Below are 25,511 nucleotides of genomic sequence, written 5' to 3' on the forward strand. Positions count from 1 at the left end.
TGGATCACGTGTACCTTTGTACCTTTTCTTTCATGTCTCTACTTTGAAATTGGCAAAACTTTGAAAAAAATGTGAAGAAGTTCTTGCCCAGCATTTTCCGTCCACTGTTTTGGCATAAGCAGAAACTTGAACAGTACCGGTTAAAGCAGTATCCCATGTAGGCAAATGAGAGCCAAGCTATTTCTAAGAAGCAAGGGGAAGCATTCACTAATCTCCAATCTGGCACAGCACTGTGTTAGTATCGCAAGGGGAATAACTAGAAGTCACATGCTAATGTATGCAATAGTGCCCTAAAGCTTTTTTTCTTTTTCTTTTTTTAAAGGAAAGCTAGTCTGCGAAGGGGATTTAAAGCAACGAAAGAGGGATGGGGTTGCTGAAACATTTTCACATCTAACTTTTCTCTGCTGCAAATTGCCCACCAAGTAGCTAATCCCTTGGAGTTCAAATTGCTGCTTTTATAGTATAAATTCTCATTCCCAATGTGACTTTGTTTTGTCAAGGAACTGTTAGCCTGGAACATGTAGTTTGCTCCTTATAATAGAACACATGCCCATGGAGGCAGTCCCATTTCCTTCCTGAAGGAAAAAGGGCTTTGGAGAGAAAGAACAGATTTGTACATATCAGCCTTTAAATTGTTGCTTAAGAATTTTTATTTTGTTAGCACCAACGGTGCTCCACTGACCTTATGAATCAATTGTTTCCTCATTCTGCTGACACATAAAGTGTGGGCCATAACTTGCTGTTTCTTCCCAAATAGCACCATTTAACTACTTCCTTATCATGAGCATCTTCCTGTGCAAGTGTAATTTAGAAACCTTTGCCACTGTAATTTTCTTTGCTTCATTCTCTTTAAAGCTAAGCCTTTATGCGACATACAAAATACTCATTCATCAGCACTATTATCTCTCCAAGAAATGAAAATGAACAGCTATGGTTTAAACACAAAAAGAAGGGACCAGAGCAAACAACTTATGTGCATACATGAAAAAGAAATAAAAGGGTGTTTTTTAGAAAGAAAGAAAGAAAATCATTTTGCATGATTTGGCCACTGCATGCTGTGTCAGGCAAACAGATAAGGAAAAGGAACTTTAAATATAACTCTGGGACAAGTAACTCTGAACAAGTTATAAAGAAGAAGCAATACACCTTCTCACAATAGATAATAATTTCTGCTTCCTGAAAGATTCTGAAGCAACATCCCTACTTTGCCTTTTCCTTATAACCTCAGCCACTGCAGGTGTGACACTGGACACCACAGGGCAAGTGCAACAAACTCTATTGATGTGTGGGTGGGAACAGATGGGATAATGGAAAAAGAGAGAGGAGAGTCATCAAATGAAATGGTGGGTGGACAACTTCAAAGTCCCATTTGGGACTGCTAAATCTGTTCTCTGACCATAGGGAGAAGTGGATCAAAATTGGAACAAGTTCTAAAAGGGAAAACTAAAGCAGCATCGTGATGCATACGTGGGGCTTATTTCAAATAGACAAGTAAAGTAGGTTATTTTGGAGCAGCAGAATCTTGGCCATATTGCAGGGCTAGTGGATCATGTTTCAGGCAGCTCTCTCTTAAGTATCCATCCATTTCAAGCATAAATATTTATTCTGTTGCAAATTAGGATCCATTAGTTCCCAGATCATAAAAAGAGGTCAACAAGATTCAAAGGTTGTGCAGGGCAGGCAAGCTTGGTGAAGAGAAAGGTTTGATGACCATTTAAAAAGCATGCTCACCTATGCAACACATGTTTAACAGTGTGGGGGGGGGATACTGCAAGGCAGACCCACTTGTGGTGCCCCTCCCTTCAGTAGATACCATTGCCCACAGGACTACATTACATTCCTAACAGAACCAGAACATGGATTCTTGAGCAATACATTTCACCATGGTAGGAGTATTAGAGCTTGGAGTTTGTTGTTGTTCTGACTTCTCCCCACTTCTTGGTACCATACCATAAATTTAGATTTGAATATGAGGATCGTGAGTGGCGCTGTGGGTAAAACCTCAGCGCCTAGGACTTGCTGAACGCATGGTCGGCGGTTCGAATCCCCACGGTGGGGTGAGCTCCCGTCGTTCGGTCCCAGCTCCTGCCCACCTAGCAGTTCGAAAGCACCCTTAAGTGCAAGTAGATAAATAGGTACCGCTTTATAGCGGGAAGGTAAACGGCGTTTCCATGTGCTGCTCTGGTGCCGGTTCGCCAGAGCAGCTTTGTCACGCTGGCCACGTGACCCGGAAGTGTCTGTGGACAGCACTGGCTCCCAGCCTCTAGAGTGAGATGAGCGCACAACCCTAGAGTCTGTCAAGACTGGCCCATACAGGCAGGGGTACCTTTACCTTTATGAGGGTAATCTCATTAAATGGGATACCTGTGAGCCACGGAATTCTGAAAAGCTGGGTTGAAATCCACGTTCATCTCAGGTCCAAACTAGACACAAAATACACAGCATGCAGCTTCGTTTGTTTTGTTTTTTCCTTTACTAGTTACAAGCATGGGGAGTCAATTTCGCATTACAAAGGCAGCAGGAAGGAAGGGGAGCTTATCTCTTCACTCAGCAATTGAAATGGGAACATTGCTTGCTTTATTATTTCTCTATATTCTCTATATGCTAAAAACTCTGTTGTTATATAAAAATAATCATTTAACTACCCAGGTTCTCACTTCTTTTCAAGAAAGCAGTTCATATACTAATGGGAGATGTCATATAAAAATGGGGGAGGAGGTGTTCTTTTCAAGTTGATGAACTGAAACACCAAAGGCATCCAAGTGAAGTCTGTTAAAACTGTTTTTAAATCAGTTTTAAAGGCTTAAGTCCTTAACACATCTGTCAGCTACACTAACTTCCAGTATGTTTTCAGGTCCAATTTAGAGCTCGTCCGACACTCGTGTAGGACCCTGGCAGAGACACATGCCCGACTGGCATATTCTCTCCCTCCTGGTTGATAGTTCGGGAGCTTCAAAAGCTTTCTTCAGCCCAAACATCACAGTGACCGATGTCAACATGTTATCCTTTTTTATTTTATCCTTTAAAGTCTTGAATAGTTTTGGCCTGAACTATTTGATAGACCACATTCAGTCATACCATCCTGCCTTCACAGAGATCACAATCACAGGCCTTCTTGGTGTTTCTACCAACCAGGTCTCTGACAGTGATAAGCATGGAAGAGAGAACCTCTTCTGTGGTGGCTCCACACCTTTTGAACTTCTTCCCAGTAGAGCTGAAGCAGGTACCTACACTTCAGATTTTTTTGAAGGCCTTAAATAATCTGATGGTGTTCTGATTGGTCACACCAGAATAATTTTTGTTTGTTTGTCCCTGTCACTGATGGTGGATGGAATTTTATTATGTTTTTGGAGTTCTGAGTTAGTTTTTAACTTTGTAAATCTGATTTATTATTGATCTTAGTAATGCTTTTTAGGTTTTTTTAAAAATATACATAAACTTTTTATTGCTTTTAAGTTGTTTTGGGTGGGCTTTGTCCAAAAGAGTACCAAATCAATATTTTAAAATAATAAATAATAGATTGCAGGAGGGACCATTTTAGACGCATCCAATTAGTGCACCATTGCTGATGCACAGGTCCTTTTGGACCCAGAAGAAGGCAGAATGGGCCAAGGCACACTTATGCACACTCCGCCAATGCACCCGGGGGCCAGGAATGAAACCCCGGCACAAAAGGGTCACCTGAGCCTGTTTACCTTTTCCAGTCCTGATGCACTGAGTTTATGATATATAGCCAGTAGGCAATCATCTCACAGCAGGAATTGCTTTATTGTATGTTGATTTGCATGACTTGGTGGCTAAGAAAGGGAAAAGGACTAGACCAGAAACAAATTTCTCCATTTAGCTAGCTATTTCATTATGCTTTAGGACCGCCTTCCCTAACCTGATGTAGGCCATATATTTTAGAGTACAATTCCCATCATCCGCAGTCAGCATGACCAATGGTGATGGGAATTGTCTAAAGTATTTGGAGGGGTAGAATCATAGAATCATAGAATCATAGAGTTGGAATAGACCAAAAGGGCCATCGAGTCCAACCCCCTGCCAAGCAGGAAACACCATCAGAGCACTCCTGACATATGGTTGTCAAGCCTCTGCTTAAAGACCTCCAAAGTAGGAGACTCCACCACACTCCTTGGCAGCAAATTCCACTGTCAAACAGCTCTTACTGTCAGGAAGTTCTTCCTAATGTTTAGGTGGAATCTTCTTTCTTGTAGTTTGGATCCATTGCTCCGTGTCCGCTTCTCTGGAGCAGCAGAAAACAACCTTTCTCCCTCCTCTATATGACATCCTTTTATATATTTAAACATGGCTATCATATCACCCCTTAACCTCCTCTTCTCCAGGCTAAACATGCCCAGCTCCCTTAGCCGTTCCTCATAAGGCATCGTTTCCAGGCCTTTGACCATTTTGGTTGCCCTCCTCTGGACACGTTACAGTTTGTCAGTGTCCTTCTTGAACTGTGGTGCCCAGAACTGGACACAGTACTCCAGGTGAGGTCTGACCAGAGCAGAATACAGTGGCACTATTACTTCCCTTGATCTAGATGCTATACTCCTATTGATGCAGCCCAGAATTGCATTGGCTTTTTTTAGCTGCCACGTCACACTGTTGGCTCATGTCAAGTTTGTGGTCAACCAAGACTCCAAGATCCTTTTCACATGTACTGCTCTCAAGCCAGGTGTCACCCATCTTGTATTTGTGCCTCTCATTTTTTTTGCCCAAGTGCAATACTTTACATTTCTCCCTGTTAAAGTTCATCTTGTTTGTTTTGGCCCAGTTCTCTAATCTGTCAAGGTCGTTTTGAAGTGTGATCCTGTCCTCTGGGGTGTTAGCCACCCCTCCCAATTTGGTGTCATCTGCAAATTTGATCAGGATGCCCTTGAGTCCATCATCCAAGTCGTTGATGAAGATGTTGAATAAGACCGGGCCCAAGACAGAACCCTGTGGCACCCCACTAGTCACTCTTCTCCAGGATGAAGAGGAACCATTGATGAGCACCCTTTGGGTTCGGTCAGTTAGCCAGTTACAAATCCACTGAGTGGTAGCATAGTCAAGACCACATTTTACCAGCTTCTTTACAAGAATATCATGGGGCACCTTGTCAAATGCCTTGCTGAAATCAAGGTAGGCTACATCCACTGCGTTCCCTTCATCTACCAGGCTTGTAATTCTGTCAAAAAACGAGATCCGGTTAGTCTGACATGACTTATTTTTCAGAAATCCATGCTGACTATTGGTGATCACAGCATTCCTTTCTAGGTGCTCACAGACTGTTTGCTTAATGATCTGCTCCAGAATCTTCCCTGGTATTGATGTCAGACTGACTGGGCGATAATTATTTGGGTCCTCTCTTTTCCCCTTTTTGAAAATAGGGACAACATTTGCCCTCCTCCAGTCTGCCGGGACTTCGCCTGTTCTTCAGGAATTCTCAAAGATGACTGCCAGTGGTTCTGAGATCACATCTGCCAGTTCTTTTAATACTCTTGGATGCAGTTCATCTGGCCCTGGAGACTTGAATACATCTAAACTAGCCAGTATTCTTGTACTATCTCCTTATTTATTCTGGGCTGTGTTTCCTCTGCTGAATCATTTGCTCCAAATTCTTCAGGTCGGGCATTGTTTTCTTTATCGGAGAAGACTGAGGCAAGGAAGGCATTGAGGAGTTCAGCCCTTTCTGTGTCCCCTGTTTGCATTTCACCATCTTCTCCTCTGAGTGACCCCACTGTTTCTTTGTTCTTCTTTTTGCTACGGACATACCCATAAAAGCCTTTTTTGTTGCTTTTAACCTCTCTAGCAAGCCTGAGTTCATTCTGTGCTTTAGCTTTTCTGACTTTGTGTCTACATGTGCTGGCTATTTGTTTGAATTCCTCTTTGGTGGTTTTCCCCCTTTTCCATTTTTTGTACACATCCTTTTTTAATCTTAACTCAGTTAAAAGTTCTTTAGATAGCCACCCTGGCTTCTTCAGGCACCTTCCATGTTTCCGTCTCATTGGTATTGCCTGAAGTTGTGCTTTTACTATCTCCCTCTTAACAAACTCCCAGCCATCATGAACTCCCTTTCCTTTTAGTATTACTGTCCATGGGATCTCACCCAGCACTTCCCTAAGTTTTATGAAGTTGGCTTTCTTAAAGTCAAGAAATTGAGTCCTAGTATGCTTGGCTGCTCCTTTCTGCTGTATAGTAAACTTCAGAAGAGCATGATCACTCGCGCCTAATGATCCTTCCACTTCTACCCCACTAACCAGGTCAAAACCAGGGTAAAGCTGGGGTAGTTTGCATTCTAGTTCTCAACAGAGAAGAAGCAAAGCCACAGGTGACACTACATTGCACTAACAAAAGCAGGGGTGGTACAGGTGATTTGCTTTGCTGTCAGCCTGCAAAACCTCTTCAAGTCAGTCTGCATCATGCTGGACTTGGAACACAGCAGTCAAATAAAATTAAGATGTCCAGGTGTATTGCAACGATACTGAGGTAAATCACATTTATGTTGCATAACTGGTCTTATCACATTTCCAATGAATGCATATGCTTATTACAGTTAACCTGTTTCAGCTCTACTAATGAACTTCACTGTTATCAGACACAGAACATACTCCTGTTGCCAGGCTTGTCATTCAAGCCTGGGATTCCTCTAATCTCTTTTTTGCTGTTGTTCTTTTACTCTAGACATGACATGCATTCCTATTATTTCATGGAGAGAAATATATGGTTCTTCACATTTTCAAGATGACTTCATTCTATCTTAAGACAAAATCTGCATTTACTTCTTATTGTTGTTTTAAAAACCCCACTACTGCTGTAGCTGCTGGAGTCAGCCCAGGTACAGCTGAACAAAGATAGCAAAATTGCTCACTTTAATAATCACTGCATGACCATAATTCAATATGCAGTGAAACATTAAAAATGTACTTTAACACAGAATAATAACAGAACACAGAATATTAACAAATATAAAAACAAAACAGTTAGCTCTCAGAATTGTAGACTCTTTGATTCATATGTTGAGCAAATAAAGTGAAGAAATATGCAACATGTATATTCCTGAGCTCAGGAACCATTACTCTTTCAAGCTGATCAAGGCTTCCTTGCTTCAAAGAAGGATCTGCAGCAGTTCACTTACAGGACTCACTGCTACTCAGTCATGAAATTACCTAGCACCAGTCATGCAGGAAAGCCACTTTAACTGCATTTCTAGCCACATATCAGAAAAAACAACAACAATCCCATAGAATGGGTCAGGGAAGAGATTAAAGGTGCAAATGGCATCCCTTGTAGTCAATGGCAAAACTTCCATTGATCTTAATAGGTTTGGATTGTCCCCTAAAGCAGCATAGCAACATATGCTCAACTAGCATGAAAGGTCATATGAAAAATGATGAGCATCATTAAACTCCAGCTCCATGACCTCATATTAAAACCATAAGACAAGCAGCTCCGCAAATACAGAGCTAGGATATGAAAAGATTAAGAGACACACTACACTTATTTGCACTTGTGGATTTATAACCAGTACATAAAAAATTATTTTGTTTGTAGCTCATATGTCAAGCAGTCAATTAATATAAATCTAAGATAATAAGAACACTCTGTAGCAGTATCAATGCACATTTAGAATGTATCACAGAAAATTAAACCAAACAACTATGCACATTTCCCAGTTATTTTCATGCAACTGAAAAATATTGGCAATTAAATTACAAACTGCACTCTTGAATCCAGGGAACCATACTAAATCATGTACTTAAATAACACAAAAGTAACATCTCTCATATATCATTAAAATACATGCTTAATTTTAACAATGTGACAGCAGAATGTGCCTTCAGACTGTGTTCTGGACCCCATCAGTGGGATTTAAGACACTGAACATACTGTTGCACCATCCTTAACTATTCAACTAGGATTTGAAACTTCGTGAATTTATCATATCAGTTATTAAACCTGGTGCCCCTGATATAGTTATAGTCGCACATTTTAAAAAAATTGTTTAATACATGACTAGCTGCACAAGAATACAGATATGGATGCATGTTCAGATGTACTTTAGAATACACTGCCATTCAGAGAAATACAGAACAGATTAAAATCTATGCTTATTCTGCTACACATTCAGATGTGTAGCAAAATACACATCTAATACACACCTGTGGTTCCCAATACAGCAAATGATAGGCATGTGCAAGCCTGCTATTAGTGAGAATCTCCCCAAACAGTACTACTAGCCAACGCAAACATAAAATGTGGGTGTTGATGAGCAGAGAATATGACATAATATATCATAAATATGACATTCATATATACATACACATATTTTCTAAACCACACTTTCCTCTAAATTAGAAATACTAAAGAGCCATTTTTCATGTCTCAGAGAAAAATATCTTCATTCCATTACATTTTTTTAGAACTTACCAATAATTTCGATATGATGACCATCACCAGGCCATTGCAGTATGTTAAACATTGTAGTAGTAGTCAGTGAATCATACAAGTCAGCACATAAAAAAGAAGGGGAGGGGAAACAAGTTAGTAATATAATAGCAATGTCACCGGTTTATAAATAATACGTTAAAAGATAACAGTCAAGTGCTGGTATCAGTTAATTGCAGACATCAGCTCCATTAGAGACACCATTAGAGATACCAAAAAAACGAGCAAGATAATATCCTTAAATACTGCATTGAGTCGAGAATAGTGCAGGAGCAATGAGCTAGACATGGAATGAAAAAGAACATTGTTATAACACAAAGATTGTGGCTGAGGGAACATGTCAATTTGGGGAGTCTGGTCAAGGCAAACTAGCCAAAAGATTGAAGCAATAACTTGTTCTAAGTTCAAGCCAGAAGGAGAAACAGGTCCTTAAGGATAACACAATGTTCTGGGAATTGGAATAAAAGAGCTGGACAAGAAATGTAGCAAGAACCAAAAGATTGACATTGTAAGGAAAAGGCACACCAGGAAGGTGGTTCAAAACAAACAAATAAAACACTTCAGGAGGAGGGCTCTGTGCTTGCCCTCCTCTGCCCCCTCAACATTCAGGGGCCCCGGCCCCTTACTCCAGATATTGAGGGGGCTGAAGACCCCTCAGCCCCCTGTAATTGGCACGCCTGATTTCTAGGATAAAGGCAAAACAAGAGGAAAAGTAACTAACAACTGGTACTTTACAAAGCTATGTTGGAAACAAGCTGATGACTTTGATATTTAATCACTACTAGTTATGTTCTCAGATCATGGTCAGAATTAGAATATATTCAAAAACAGAGTGCATGTAACAGTGCCAAGATTTCAAGTGTTCCAAGAATCCAGTGTTATTGTGTTGTCTGTCACAGTCAATCTGAAAGTTTTGCCCATCTGTTATCTTAGGCCTAAAACTAGCTGACCTTGGAAAATATATACCACTGCATAAAATGTAAGCCCTATAAGAATTTCCAAGCTAAGCCAAAACACTGGATGGCAGTCAACAAAGTTTTAGTCAGAGTAAACCTACTGAAATTAACATAGTTAATTTGGTCTTAACATAGTTGTGCTCATTAATTTCAGTGAGTCTACTTTGAGTAAAACTTAGCTGACGATCACCTAGTATCACTATTATATACCTGGAAATCTCTAAACCACCCAGGACATGTACCAAAAGCAGTAGTTACTTCTCTGCTAAACAGCAAGCTCAGGGAACCCTTAAGATTCACACGACAGCAGCAATATAAAATATACTTAGGGGGGAAATCACCTAAAGCATCGCAAGTAATATATTCCTGTCCTGAGCCACTAAAACACTGAGTGCATACAAAAACGTAGAGTCGACTCAGACTTCTTAACTGCCACCCGGAGGCCACTTTTACATTTCCTCAGTTGGCTATAGGCACAATAGAGTAAGCTGTGCGTGTCCAGTTTAGAATAGTAGCAGAGGTAGTAGTAATAGTAATGTGACTTGTTTTACATCGCCATAGAACATTTTTGTTTTCGCTATCTGTGATGATCGGGGGAAAGGTGGGGTATAAATAATTAAATATTAATAATAATAATGGGGACAAAATGGATGGTGCTACATGAACAGTGTATGGTACTATTTTTTTATTGTTCCTCCTTTTTCTAAAACAAAAACAAAGCCCCCCTGCTTTACAAATTAAAACACAAGTGCATAACCTCAAAAAGCAAGACTCAGCCTGGTCCACTTCTTGCCCATCATGTTTCATCATTATCATTAGTAGTGAGTCTGATTCACAAAGGAAAACATGTTTTTAAACTGATTTCCCATCCTTTGACGCTCAGAACTCTACTATTATAGTCTGGTCATTCATGTGTATAGCAAATAAATAATTGAGGGGGGTCAAGCAGGGACAGGCCAGTAGCTAAATGCTTCTGCCATCACTGTTCTCATTACTGCTCAAGTTGTGGAAGGTGACTGTCTGGAATGGTAACGTATCCATGGAGGTTTCAGCTACAATGGAGGTTTCTCATGATTTTCCAAAGTTCTAAAATATGTGGAGAACCTCCATAGGCATAAAACAATCCCTGCTTGAGGCAATCACCTTCCATGAGTCAAAAATGATTATGGACAAAAAAAATAAAGGTAATGTGCTTATCCCTGCTGTATTTTGTGTGCTGTGTCTGTATTAACTTTTCTCTAGTTGCAACACCTAAAGAGGAGTCTGCATTCCTCAAGCACCCCTGCAACTCATACATATTTCTAATCAAGTGCTAAGGCCATAATTTGGATAAGCCCATGACAGGTCAGACAGAAAGCCATGCTACAGAATCGGGTTCCCCAAGAGAAGCTGTTCACATTGGCAAGAACACTGTTTTTTAGACATTATAGAGCCCAATTGCTCCCCGCACAGCAAGTAGCTAAATGCTTCACGGAACACTGGTGTGCCAATTCTGTGTCACTCTTGTCATTTATTCTAAATATAAATCTGAAGAGATTCAAAATTACGCTTCTACTTTACATTCCTGAAATAGCTGTCAAAACAAGAGATTAAATGGATTAGTTTGCTATTGTAGTCACACTGTTCGCTTACCAAGTCCTGAAAAATACTTGCTGCGAACTACTGAAAACAATGCTTTCTCAGCTGCCTAAGCATATAGGTTTGTGTGTGTGTGTAATATATTAAGCTGTATATAAGAAAAAAATCTATATTTTAGGGCATGGAATACATTCGGTAATTTATTAGCCAGTAGCATTAACTTTTTTCTCTTAAGGAAGGGAAATGAAGGTTGTAAATTGTTGATCTTCATTACAGTGTCAGGAATTTTTGCCTTCTATCTTACAATGAGGAGGGCTTTATGTCTCCAAATAGTCTTTTCAGCTACAATAGGAGAACAGAACAGCTATCTATTTCCTGATATTACCTTTCTTCAAGCAAGCAAAAGGCTTTATCTAGCCAGTATAAAATCAAGTGATTATATTTTGCAAAGCATTTGAAATCAATAGTTTACTGAGAAAATGTTCAGGATATATTCAACATTTCCAGAATTTCTGGAGCCATACATATATTTCTCAAAAGAAAAAATAGTACATAAAATTGTACTGTTCAGAATACTTCATGCATTTTGGATATGCACATTCATTTTATTAGAGCAATACAACAAGAATGAAATCAATCAACCCTGCTAAAACCTTGCAATTTCCTGGGGGCATACACAACCATCCTCATATATGCCTGAGGGTCTCTAACCTAGTAAAAGGTTATGTGTGGTGCTTTTAACCTTTGCTGCATCTGCATCGTGGTGGAAGGTATTTGGTTAAGCAAGATTAAGCAAAATGTCGGCCCAAACAATGTTGTTCCTGGATCCAAGACCTTCAAGAAATTCACTGGAGACCTACTACAGTCCAGGGTGTTGTGGTAGACAGTGGCGGAGCTTCATGCTTCATGGGGTGGGGGGCAGAGAGCAGGTGGGGCTGGCGCACGTCCCGGGGGCATGGTGTGCTGCATGCAGGGGTGTAGTGCATGTCCTGGGGGGCGTGGTGCGCCGCCTGCGGGGGCGTAGGGCAGCCGCGATGGCACCCCACCGGGATCACGCTGCAGTGTGCTCCCCCCGCACTCCTCTTCCTCCGCCAATGGTGGTAGACTCACCTTCATATCCCTTAAGATCTCCAAGGCAGAGAGAATATGACTGGATAATCATGAAATGGAGAAATGGTCTGGGTGCTTGGAACAATGGCTTTCAGCACCCTCTAAATGTGAAAAGTTCAGCCTTCTTGGTTCTCTTGGGACAATGACATGAAAGGGTAGCTAGCAGGAGTAACAGTGGAGAAAATCTCAAGACTAATTTGATGGGTTAGAACTCATTCTGTAGCCTACTCTGTAGCAGTGATGATACTCATGTCAACTATATCCAGCCAGTAAACTATATCATCCCAGCAGAGTGATATCCATTCAGAGCTGACCTGAATGGTGTTACATATCAAACTCCCATTAGCTTGCTGTTACTAGTTTGTAAAACATCTTGCTGGTCAAGATGCTCACATTTGCATTAGATTCCACATTAAGCGGAGTATCTACAGCTGTGACTCAGGTGTCTGGTTTTCCTAAGTTTCTTCAGCCTAAGGATGTGGACAAGCTGCCTGAAAAACTGAAGCCAAACAGTTCTTCTTTGGATCCTTACCCATCTTGGCTGAACAAGAATACTGTACCAGCGCTGAGTATGTTTCCTTGCATGGGGACTATGTTCCAATTCCAATACTAAAAGAAGGACTTGTGAGCCCTCTTTCACCTCCACTATCCTTATTTGTTACCAGCTAGGCTTTAACTTCCCATTTTTTGAGTAAGGTGTTGGAGAGAGTGGTGGCAACTCAGCTGCAGGTTGGATTTAGATCTGTTCCAGCCTGGCTTATCACAAGGCTGAAACCAGCTTAATGACTTTGGTGGGTGACAGGAGCCAGACACTACACAGGGGGGAGTCTTCCCTGCTGATTCTGCTGTACTTCTCGGTGGCTCTGATATCATCCTTTTATAGGATTTCCTGCAGCAAATGGAGCAAGTGGATGAGTTGCCAGTGGGTTACATTCCCAGAATTTCTATCTTCAAGCATTTCTGCTGTAGTCTAATCATGAAAGTGATGCCAGGTTGATGATCAAGCACCTTCCACATGGTTTGAACTGTTCAATGTCCCACGCAGAATGGTTGCCATTGTATCTACTTTGTCCCTTGGCTAAGTGTGGGGAGTAGCACATACACGGCACCTTCTTCCTATCTCTTATATGCTGTCAATTCGTACCATCTCCATCTCTGTATAACGAAAGTTATGAAGCTGAAAATGTTGGTTCAGCTCCATGCAGCAATTTTAGGGGCAATTACTTCTTCAGCCGACACTGAAATTACAATTTTTCAGGCATCACGTCAGCTGTGAATATTTTGGAGCACAGTGGATATGCTATTTTTACAATGTATAACAGAACCCTTCATCAACCCACCATCCTTTTTTTCCTTTTTTGTTTTGTTTTGCTGAAATATCTGTTATTGTCCTAGAGTGCTAACTGCCCAAGATCTATTACTTCCCAACTTATTTGATAGTCAGAGAAGCAGCACAATATCCCACTTCATGGTAGAACTATATATTTGGTAGCTCATTCGTCAATAGGCAGAATACAAATAGTGCAGGTAGAAGTGTGAAAAATGCTTTGGATTTTTTTTAGAACATTATGACTCATATTTTATCCATCCAAAGTATGGATGAGAAAAGTGAGAATGATTTAGCGATAAATGAATCATATGCACCAAATATGCACATTGGAAAAACTGGTAAAGGAAACAGAGCAATAAAACCTTGATTCTGCAGCTATATTGAATAGGATTTTAGTGAGCAACTCACAACACAATTGTCATGCTCCTACACAAAAGAAAGTCCTATTGAGGTCTATGGGACTTACTCCCAAAAAAGGGAATAGTATTACAGGCTCAATAGTAAAGTCAAATATTGAGGTTTGTTGTTTACTTTTTTTACTGTAACAATACACACAAAAGGACACCCCAGAATTATTGCATGTTTGGATTATGCATCTAAATTGCATCCAGAACAGAAAATTTCTAAACAAAATGTAGTATTTAACAAGCCCCCTCCAAAAAGAAGTTGGGCAAACGAGGCTGCAATTCTGTACCCACTTAACAGGGAATAAAATCCCTTGAATTTAGTGGGGCTTACTGCTGAATAGGCAGGTATAGGATTGCACTGCTATTCTCTTACACACACACTTCAAAAAAAGAAAACTGACATATTGTTCCCTTACAGATTTTACCACAATCTAGCAAAGTTGGAGGCATTCAGCAATGCGTCTAATTCTAATTAGGCTTGTTATCATTAGAAAAACAAGCATTATTTGTGTAATCCTATATGGTTACTCAGAAGAAAGTCTTATTTAGTTTAAAGAAGCTTCTGAGCAAAATTTAGAAATAATTTTAGTCACTATGGTGGTTTTTTTTATATAAAAAAGAAAAATAGTGAATAGTATATGTGGCATAAAATTCAAAATGTCAGTCCCAGATTTTGCCTCATTATCATCAATGTCACTGCCATTTTTCTATTCTTTGCTTGATTTCATGCTGTTAAACCTCTTATCTGTGCATCAGTGTGATCAGGATTATTCAGCAGTGGCAGCTGCTGAATAAGGCCAAAGCATTTCAGTTGATTTCTGAAACAACTGCATTTCTAACCTCTTTTGACCCACTCTACAGACTAAACAGGAGTTCAAAATTTAATTCCCAATCTTGTTCAATGTTTTTGTCACTCACAATAATGTTAAGCTAAAAATGTGTCAGTGTTAAAACATTGATCTCCTTCCTCCCCCCCACCCTTTAGAAGTGCATTTATGCTGCGATCTATAAAGAGACACTAATATGATCAACTTACAGGGATCAACAACATATGTGGTGTTGCTTACATTACAAGAGCAAATAATGAAGCTATATTTAGCCTCTTATAAAACATTCTGAGTATTTGGGCAATGGTAACCATTACATACATAAAGACTTAAGTAGATACAGTGAAATTAAAAATAGAAGCGTTGGGGTTCAGGAACCGTTCTCCATCTAAACATATCCATAGATCAATCAATATAAGGCACAGATACTAGTAGTCACATGAAATAAGGGCTTTCTAGTAATTAATAAACATTGTACTGTTCGAGTGCAAGCTCAGATATGGCACGAAATCTGCTTTGGCCTGTGAAATAATGTGTGTGTCTGTCTGTCGGGGGAGGGGTGCAATGGCTCTTATAAGTGCTGCTCCAAGACTCTTAGCTTGCTTAATACCCTGGCTGCCTGTGACATGAGGAGGGTGACAAAAAACTAGGAGGGAAGGTGGAATTGAATGAGTGCCCTGGAAAACGGCAGCACCAGCTGGCTGAAAACCTTAACAGGAACACTCTACACCACAACATTTTGTTGGGTGTCTCTCTTGGCTCACCAGTTCTTTAACTGCATTAGAAAAATGGATAAGGAAATGGGTCTTGCATAATATATCAGAGTTTATGTTCTAAACATGTCACAGACCCATTCACTGAAGTCAGTAAGTAATTGCAGGCAGTACGTTCAGCATTATCCACAAGTGCAATCAGCTGTTTGTGTAATATTACTGAAGACTCAAGAACTTTCCTGACACAGGCAAAATGCACCTTGAATCTGCTGACACAGCTTTTAAAGTTTGTACTCTGATCATTATTAGCCATTGATGCACCATAACCCTATCCAGTCTGCAGATTTCCCTTCTGAAACAACACCCTTCAGCAGAATCCTAGCCCAACGTTTTCTAGGCTTCCAATTAGCCGGCCCAGTTGACTGATCTCTGACTAGTCCCTCACTCCCCTTGTCTTTAGCATACCGTACTTTAGCATAATGAAATGCAGCTGTCCATATGCTATTAGTACTATACATCTAACAACGCTCTCTGACAGTCAGCAATTAGCTTGGGCAGCCACAGCCTATAATGTCGCACAAGCAGTGTGTGGAGCAACTGTGTTCTACAGAGAGAAAGATAAACAGGCACTCTTGGAAGCAGTCCAACTTTAAGAAGAAGAACCCCAAAGTGAGCTTACTAAAAAAAGAATCCTAATTACTGCTGCAGATAAGGCAGGCCCTTTAGAGTTTACTCTTCAGCCCCCTCACAGCTAAAGTAGCTGAAGACTGCTATGTCTATTAGTTAATGTTTCTCCAATTCAGTCATTCTTTTAATTCCTATTTGTAGTAGCTAAGCTGAGGTGAGGAAGCAATCTAGGCAAGAAACAAGTGTTAAATGAAATATATTTTTCTACCTAGCTAACTTTATTTTCATTTCCTTACCGTTTCCCTGGAATATCAAGCTGTATGGAAGGAATCACATACTTACTAGAATGGAAATATTTACATACATTCATTACAAAAAATGTAATGAATGTAGATCCATTAAATGAAAATTTAGAGTTTGTGTGTGTGTGTTAACCAGTTGAAAATGTAAAAGACTTTACTGCTACCTAGTAACTTTTTCTTTTACAAACAATACTCCATAACTTTTAACAAAGTGACAAATGGAAGACAGAAGGGATACAACAGTGGATTGAAGAGGGAGAGGGAGAGAGATTATGGTTAACAACTATATCTTCATTATTACCAAAAAAAGAAGATTATGCATTTTGGCAAAACAAATACTGAAACTTGTTTCACAATTTGGAAGGAGGCAGTCTATGCATTAAAACTTAATTATTTAACCTACAAATTAATCACTAAAGACGGGAATACTTTCATATATGATTAGTATAGTCAATAGTAAGTCCATACCACCTAAAAGCCAACAGTTTATTCTTGTAAAGCAAATCATCTCTCATGCACGCATGCACGCATGCACATATCTGTTAAGGCCATTTCCTCCTGCTTATGTTTCTATCAATGCTGTGACTCCAACCTTCTTATAGTGTCTAATAATTGTTGTCATCTGATTGTTGTTGTCCCACAGATGGCGCCACAGAGTGCCTACAGTCTCTCAGTACATTAGAGCACTATAACTCCTGGTGGGTGAGACAGCAAGAATCTTGTGTGCCAACTCATTCCAGAAGAGAATCAATCCATAGTCCAGCCCAGCACTCTGCTGAAGATCTAGGAGTTTAGCTTGCTTCGGTCTTGTCCCCCTTAATGAAATAGCTGGAATCACAATACAACCTAAGCAGTGGAACTGCAGAGAATTCACACAGTACAATCTGGCTTTCCCCTTCCTCTCTTCCCTCGACAGAAAAATCCACACTCCCTGAATGGTTTTCTCTAGTATTCCGGGGACGACAAAGAAGGAAATGGTGATACTAATAGACTTTGCACTTCCCCCAGTGCTTATCCATGGTTGCATCCCTCACATTCTATCATATCAGTTATACAGACATATGCTAAAACCAAACTCATCCGTCCTAGTGCTGACCTGGATGTAGCCAAAATAGCACCATTCACACACAAAGGAGAGGCATCAGCAGTTTGGGGAAACCCCAAGTTTTGCAGTCTTGCAGAAGAGAGGAAAAAAGCTTTGGGAGAGGAAGCCCAAAACAGCTGAATGAGGACTACTGAGGGGAATGCTGGTAGGCTCCTGGTGAAGGGGAGGAAACAACAGAGTGGAACATCGAGGCTGAAATCCTGGACAGAAGCTCCGCGCACTACAACATTTTGTTGCAGCTCTGACGAGCATTGTTTTGCTTGTTTCCTACCATTTCTTTCCATCCATCATTGTGCTGAATATTACAGATCTACCTACAGTACAAATGCTAAATTACTGAAAATAAAGGGATGGAAATATGCAGAGCGCACATCTCGCGGAGCGCAGAGGGAGGTGAACACCTGCTCGAATGCAGCAAATCTTAACATCTGCCAGAGTTCAGCATGCAGGTTCAAAAGCCCTTTGGAAAGAGTTGAACGAAGTGAAGAGATCCTCACCCTTTCAGCTGTGCTCCACAAGCGCTACGAAAATCAAAGCGCGAAGCTCCCTCACCGGCTTCCGAGAAACAGACGGGCGAACAGCAAGTCCCTCCTAGAGCCAAAGTTCCTGCTGCTGCTGCTGCTTCTGCGCTCCCGGCTTGTCTGATTCCAGCAACGGGCTCGTCCCTCTTTGGAAGAGCGGGGAGCGCAGAAGGCGCGGGAAGCAGGCGAGGGGCTACGCTGGGCAGGGCGGGCAAGGAGAAGCAGCATCCAGGACGGCAGGGCTGCGGCTGCGGCTGGGTGGGGACAGGACTCCGAGAGGATTACACACACTCACGCGCGCACACACACAGAGCCGAGCGCCGACCTGGGAAGGGCGGGGGAAGAGCGCGAGCGAGAGGCTAATGGACTTCTTAAGCTCGGCACGGGCGGCCGGAGAGACTCGCTGAGGGAAAGAGTCGCTCCGCAGAAGCCCACGCGGAGCTGCGGGAAGCCGGGCGGCGGCGGCGGCGGAGAGGACCCCCCCCCCCCGCTCCGCGGCATGTTTTTCTCCCCTGATACCTATCTCGCTCCCTTCACCGCCTCCTCGCCGGACGGAGACGCAGCAGGGCGGCGAGAGCGGCATCTGTCCCTCGCCCAGCCCTTCCCGCTGACCTCAAACCAAGGGCAGGACGCCGCTCTCCGGCGACGCATCGAGCAGAAGCCGCTCGGGTCCGCCGCCCGCCCTCCCTCCCTCAGACTTGGCCGCGCGGGACAGGAGCCAGAAGCGGCGAGGCGCCTCACCTGAGAGACCCGCCGCCAGCAGCAGCGGCCGCCGAGAGTCCCGCTCAGCCCCCGCTGGCCGCTTCCTCCTGGGAAAGTAGCGCGGGCGCCAGCCGGCGGCAGCTTTCGCCCAGGCTCCGAGGAACCAGGGTGGCGCGGCTCCGGGGCGCGCTTGGAAACCCTTCAGGACGGCGGGAGAGCGAGCGAGCGAGCTGCCAAGCCGGGCGGCTTCTCCTCCTGACGCTCCTTTCCCCACCTGCAGCGGCGGCGCTCGCAGCCCTGGGAGCCTGCCTGACAGAGCGACCCGAGCGCCGCGGCCACGCCCCTGCTCTCCAAAGCGCCTCCCCATTGGTGCGCCGTCGGATTCCCACTGGCCGCCCCGCTCCGCCTCCTCCTCTCCCCCCCCCGGTGTGCGCAGTCTGGACGCCGCTGCTTTCCGCAGGGAGAGGAGAGATTCTGATGGGCAGCCAGCCCTGGAGCAGACCTGTCGGGCCATTTGCTCGCGATGATGGATGGCTCTTTGGGACGGAAGAAGCGAAAGCTAAATGGAACTTTTATAGAGCTGGGAGAGGAGGAAGGCTGCAGAGCGAACTCTGCTCGTCTGGCTTCCAGAGGTTGCTGAACTGCAGCACCCAGCACCCCTAGCCAGAGGCATGATGAGGCACCCTTGGCAAGAAGCGGCCCGGAGAGCACGTAGCTCCTGACCACTCTGAGCCAAAGTGGAGCGGCGCTATTTTTGCAGCCCTCCCCTGGACCTGCGCCCTTGGCGGGGACCAACCTGACCAACCCCTAGGTACGCCCTTGCCCCTGCCCATTGGCAATGCCGACTGGCGCGGATGGGGTAATTCTGCTTGCAGCTCCTTGCCACAGAGGTAGAAAGGGACAACTAAGATAGTCCGGAGTCGCTACTAACCTTTCATCTTCCAATGACATCACAGATTCCCACCCCTGAATGCGTAAAGCAGAGATGGAAAACCTGTGCTCCTTTCCCCGATGCTGTTGGGCTCCAGTCAGCATAGCCCACCGGAAGTACACTTGGAGGGCCACAATTGTGTGCTTACAAGATGACTGCAGCCAAGGGATACCTTTTCCACACACTTTATCAGCCCCCTCCTAGAGTCACACAGCCTGTGCCACAGAGAGGAAGCAAGTGATCACATTAGTGCAGAGTGCATGTCAAGAAAGTGAGCAAAGCCATTGCCTTTGTATCAAATTATATGGCCAAGGCGTTAGGCTTCTGATAAATGCTGGCCCATTGAACAGGGAGAGAACAAAGAGGCTAAGACTTGTGGGAATGTTCAGGGATGCAGGAGACGATATATTGTTTGATTATAGCCTTTCCAACTTATGTTAACAAGTTCCACAATTTAGCAGAGTAACATTCCCCTTTTTAAACTCACAGAGGATGCATTTGCTCAGACTCGCTACAGCCTCTATAATAACTGTCCTGGTATTTCCCCTTTATTCCCTCATAAAAGATAAGACACAACACAGTCTTCATAAAAGTATAAAAAGAGTTTACTCACATTCTGTTCACAGTTGGATCCCAGAAAGCAAACTTAGCTTAGAAAAGTAACATACACCTGGAAACTATCCCATAAAGAGACAGTCCCTTTGTCCTCTCTTGGCTGGAAGCCAAGAGAGCATCTTTGGCTAAGCAGATGTTGCTTTTTCAATGAAAGTAGTCAGAGAGAGAGAGATGGTGGCCAGTCCTATGCTTTTGTTACCTGCACAGGTGAGGCCATGCCCACCTCTGGTCACATGTAGAGGAATTCTGTCCCAGACAGGAGAAACAGGAAGTTTCAACTGGCTGGTCCAGACATCCCCTTTTATGTCCACTCTAGGGATGTTGTACTTGACTGCTCTTGTGTTTCACATCCCACAAGACTAACCCCAAGATCAATCCATTAATTCATGGCAGAGAACTCAAAACATACAGCGCAAACTACCTACCTTTTGCCTGCTATCAACTCTCCCTTTACCACCACAGTAGTCAGCAGGCCCTTCTGCCTGCCACTCCTTGACCTACAGGTAGAAAGGGGCAGCTAGCATAGCCCTGCTTTCTCTCGCAGCTGCTGTTTTGACACCACTTCCATACAGGGATCAATCAAGAATGCCGCACTCCCTTGCTATGATCAGTGTCTTGCTCACTAGCCTAAAACTTGGTGGCTACATGCTGCATGTGGCCATTTCAAATGTTGCAATCATGTTTCACATATCCACATTTTGGGCTTTCCTTGATCACTGTGTGTGAGTGCAATCCATGTGTGAACAAAATTAACAGTCACACACAATAAAGCTTTTGTCTTTCTTGTCTGTCAATGGGTGCCCTCCAGTATAGGAAGAAAAGGGAATCTCCCACACACAAAAAGCTGGCAGTTCAACTTGGGTTGCACTGATGGGGTAACACCAGGGAATTATTCTAGGTTTATGCCTATGTAAATGAAATCAACTTGTACTTTGTTCTGTGTTGCTAAGAGAGCCTTGCAGCTTTCTCAGGGAGCTGTCTCAATACAGAAATAGGATGCTCTATAAAAGCAGCAAGGATTTGATTTTTCTCTGCCCACGCTTTAATGCTGTTTAATTCTTCTTGGTAATGGCATTCTAGATTTATAATGGAAAGGCTAGTTCAGTAGTTGGCTTGCCTCAGTTCTATTTTATTTAAGATTCTATTGAGAAATCAGAACAGCCAGGCACTACTTCAGTCTTCTGGAGCAGGTTCAGGAAAGTCAATACCTTGTAGACAAGTTTTCCAGTAATCTTCCCTCCCTTTCTCCAGTGAAGTTTGATTTTAGTAAAAGAGATCGCCCCCCCCCCCGATTTATCAACTGCTAGTTAAATTAATTATTGAATTCCTTAAAAGAAAGAAAAAAGAAAGAAACCAGCTTAACTGGTAGGTAGATTTTTGCCTACAATATCAATACTCTTCTATTTTATTCTAGGTATGTCCATGTTCTTCACAGGAGTATACTCTGGATCCCTACTGAATGAAATAGCTTAATCACCCTGCAGCAACACACAGTCTTTCTTTCCTTTGCAGAGACAACACTGAGTAGGTTAATGGTATCCATTGATTGATCCATGCAGACAGTGACCACAAAGGAAAGCACAGTCTACTTTGCAATTGCTAATAAGCAGGAAAGATAAGGCACCATAAAGCAGCTGAGCTGACATAGCAGGGAGGCAAAGGAGAAGGGAAATTCATTTTGCCACCCTTACAGACTTTCAGCAGTGCAAAGCCACCTTCTGGCCCCTCAGTCCTTCTCTTTGCCAGTGCCCAGAGTTGCTCTAATTTGGAAAAATAAATGCTTTGTGCTTCAGAATATTCACAGCCTTATAAGACTGGCTGTGACCTGGGAATTGTCTAGTCCACTCATGTGCATTGAAACAGAATCTCTATACCCTATGCCCCAACATTAGTCTTTATCAACTTGATTCTAGTGTGCAACAACTAGCAGAGAAGGAGTAACCACAATACTCTGGTATCCTTCACAAAAAGCTGTAACTCAAGAGATGGAGCAAGTGCTTTGCATAAATCAGTTCTCCCTCCTCCAATCTCCAATTAAAGGCACCCTGAGTCATTGGCCAATCGTATGCAGGAAGGAAAAACTCCACACAAGAGATGGGAGTCAAGGAGTGCTGTTGACAACTTGTAGTGTCCATTCGTGCTCATGGATGAATCAGTGCAAGAGCCCCAGGGGCTGGGTCATATTATGTAAATATTAGTCGCTTTAGAAATACCTACTTAGAGTTTCAAAATAAAATGTCAACCTCTAGGTTTTTCCCGCTTGTACAGCAGGAAAGAAAATGTCACTGATTTGAATTTGATGTATGGATAACAGCTTTTATGCCATGGAATGTTTTCCTTCTCCGCTCAGTGGTATTTGATTTCTGAAGGAGTAAAAAATGGTTCTCTAGGGACAATTATATATTTGAGATAGGAAGATGTGGTAGACCAAGCAGCTTATGGAGTGACTGCGTGAAGTACAGACAATTTGCTGCTATAACACAGCTGCAAAATAGCTAAGTGAGACAAAGTATATTCTGCACTGAAAAGTTCTATAGGCCTGACTTAATGATAATAATGAATGTGAGACGATGTCGTGCATCTCTTTTAAAGCTGAGGAAAGCTAGAACTATTATGCAGTATATATATATACATATACACACACACACACACACACACATATATATATATATATATATATATATATATATATATATATATATATATATATAAATGCAAGACTTTTACAGCAAGATAATAATAATAATAAAACCCTCCTGTTATTTATCACAAGGTACTCAGAATCATGGTTGGTGGAATCTCATTTTCAGAATCCCTTCCTTAGTGATGGAAGTCCTTTTCACCACTGCACTAATCCCTACACATGTGAACACATTATTTTTTCTGAGATCTGCTTAGAAGAATAGATGATACAACATGACAATCTGTGATCACACCCAATTTTTATTTTAAAACATGTGAAATCTGGACCTGCTTTAAGAAATAAAGAGGTGGCTAATGTTTTTGTGAATAGCATTTATAAATATTCTCAGCCTGACAAATTTTGTGGCTAGAGACCAATGCTGCAGAGACATCTGCAGCCGGGGGAAGATGAAGGTGTCTAGTTGTGCTGCTGCACATCCACCATGGCGTGTCTTGTCTCTGCACTGCTCCCTTCAGCCATTCCTAAAATTCACAAAATGTGTTCATAAAATGTATCGTTTTGTGCACATATTATTTCAGTGCAGAGCATGAGAGTCATACTACGCAATTGATCGTCTTGGGTTTCTTTCTAGTGTTATTTGGCTACAGCAGAACAAATAGCTTCCCAAGGTATATTTTAATGGCTGTGGCATCTGTGGCATGAGAAGGCAAATTTGTTGATGGCAACTCTTCCTCTTTTTTCATCTTCTCAGTCTACCCTCCTGCCTTCTGTATGGAAGATTATGAGGCCATTCTCAGAACAGGCCACTGCCTTTTTGCTACCATTATTACATGTGCTGCCATTTGTGTACTAAGAGGTCCAGATGCTTGTGACAGCTTGATTTCCTGGAGCAACCTACAAGGACACTGCAAGAAAGGCAAAATGCTTTAGCTTCAGTGACATGGAGGGGGAAATATTCTGCAATGTGACAGTAGCAATGCTACAATTTCGTAACACTTTCATCTCAAATGTTTGCTTTTCTTTAGCTTCTGACAGCCTTAAGCATCACCCTTTCAGCTAAATTTCTTCTCCAGGCTGGAGAGATTTATACTTGTATACATTTAAACTGACTGTTTTCTATCAGTTGTTTTATTTGTTTGTTTATGTTACATTTTTTTCTACAGTTAAAGAGGATAAGATGACTGTTATTGACTATGCCAATGTTTCTCAAACTTGGATCCCCAGCTGTTGTTGGACTACAACTCCCATCATCCCTGACCATTGGTCCTGCTAGCTAGGGATGATGGGAGTTGTAGTCAAACAACAGCTGGAGACCCATGTATGAGAAACACTGGGCTAGCTATATCATTCAGTGCTGCATGTGTGTATTATAAATCAGGGATGGAAAACTGTGACCCTCTAGGTGCTGCTGGTCTATAGTTTCTTTGATCCCTGACCATTGGCCATACTGGCTGGAGCTGATGACCAGGGCTGAGTCCAACAAGATCTGGAGGGTGGCAGCTTGGCCATCCCTGTCTTAAACCATGATTCCTAAAGTTCAAGGAAGATCTCTATATACAAAACTGCAAGCACTAATTAGGAGAACTCTGAATTCTTCTTGAACTCCAAACCTCAATTTAGGTGTCTTGTTTGGATGAAAACGTGGGTGTGCTGCTTCCCCTCTTCCAAATCAGAGGAACACAAGCAATTGTCTGGATAATATGCCTTCCTACTTGTGCTGATTAGGAGTGCTTGGAATTCAGGACAACAAATGCTTCCCTCCCCTATAGGATTTCCTCTGCAGTTTTATTCTCAGGGCGTCCACATAGAGTTGCAGCACAATGACAGTTAGAAAAAAGGACCAGTGAGTAGTATCAACTTCCCCCCAGAATAATACACACCATCTGTCTGAGAATAAAGCAACTAAGGGGGAAGTATGTCTAGTTATTCTTTTCTGTGAATTGCCAGGTTGGGCAGAGCATGAAAGAGTTCACAGACTCATCAGGATTTTTGTTCCTCTGGATTTAAAAGTTTTGTGACATGTAGCTCAGGATGGATAATTGTGTTGATTTTGTTTTGTCTCAGATTCTAATTTTCCCAGTCTTAGGTTTGGTTCTCCACATTTCTGCACCAGTCCTCCTGAAGATATATTGCCATTTTAGTACAAATTTCTCCTATTATCACAGCTGCCTCACTCATGAGGTGAGGTAAGACAGTGGCCTCAGGCTCTAGGCAGCGGGGGAGGGGGCAGCTTCTGAGGAGTGTGCTGCTTACTACCTCCTGCGTTTGTCAACCTCCTCTGTATATCCTGCATGCCCTGATGGGCAGAGTGGCATTTTCTATATTGCTTCTAGTGGCAAAATGTCTTGGGGCTGCCTACCAATAATGCATGTCTTTGTATGCAATATTGCCGGATATACCAATTTTTGCAAGCCATATCCCCTAATAAAATGTATTTAAGATTCTGTTTTCTCTTATTGATCACCTTTATGCACACTTTACCCTATTATGCACATTATTTGATTGCAAAGGTAAAGTAAAGGGACCCCTGACCATTAGGTCCAGTTGTGACTGACTCTGGGGTTGCAGAGCTCATCTCGCTTTATTGGCCGAGGGAGCCGGCGTACAGCTTCCAGGTCATGTGGCCATCATGACTAAGCCGCTTCTGGCGAACTAGAGCAGCGCACGGAAATGCTGTTTACCTTCCCACCGGAGTGGTACCTATTTATCT

The 25,511-nt window shown here is 42.4% G+C and overlaps 1 protein-coding gene and 1 long non-coding RNA gene across 19 annotated transcripts in view; one reads left to right on the plus strand and one right to left on the minus strand.

The window, feature by feature from the left end:
- Positions 1-18,957, minus strand: part of EPB41L3 (erythrocyte membrane protein band 4.1 like 3) — a 141,832-nt gene extending 122,875 nt beyond the window's left edge. For 9 of the 18 annotated variants that reach the window (XM_083518552.1, XM_083518554.1, XM_083518536.1 and 6 more), the window contains exon 1: positions 18,651-18,957. The gene's annotated coding sequence lies outside the window, so the exon portion shown is untranslated. Of the gene's footprint in view, positions 1-17,885; positions 18,038-18,650 lie in introns of those variants that run through there. The other 9 variants (XM_083518553.1, XM_083518535.1, XM_083518551.1 and 6 more) reach the window with 2 other exon arrangements.
- Positions 18,958-19,051: 94 nt separating this feature from the next.
- LOC310713865 lies at positions 19,052-25,245 on the plus strand. The gene is made up of 2 exons (XR_014529468.1): positions 19,052-19,422; positions 22,931-25,245. It is a non-coding gene; the product is annotated as an uncharacterized lncRNA (long non-coding RNA).
- The last annotated feature ends 266 nt before the right edge of the window (positions 25,246-25,511 follow it).

The sequence above is a fragment of the Podarcis liolepis genome (assembly GCF_965112155.1).
Source record: "Podarcis liolepis genome assembly, chromosome: 8".
NCBI lineage: Eukaryota > Metazoa > Chordata > Lepidosauria > Squamata > Lacertidae > Podarcis > Podarcis liolepis.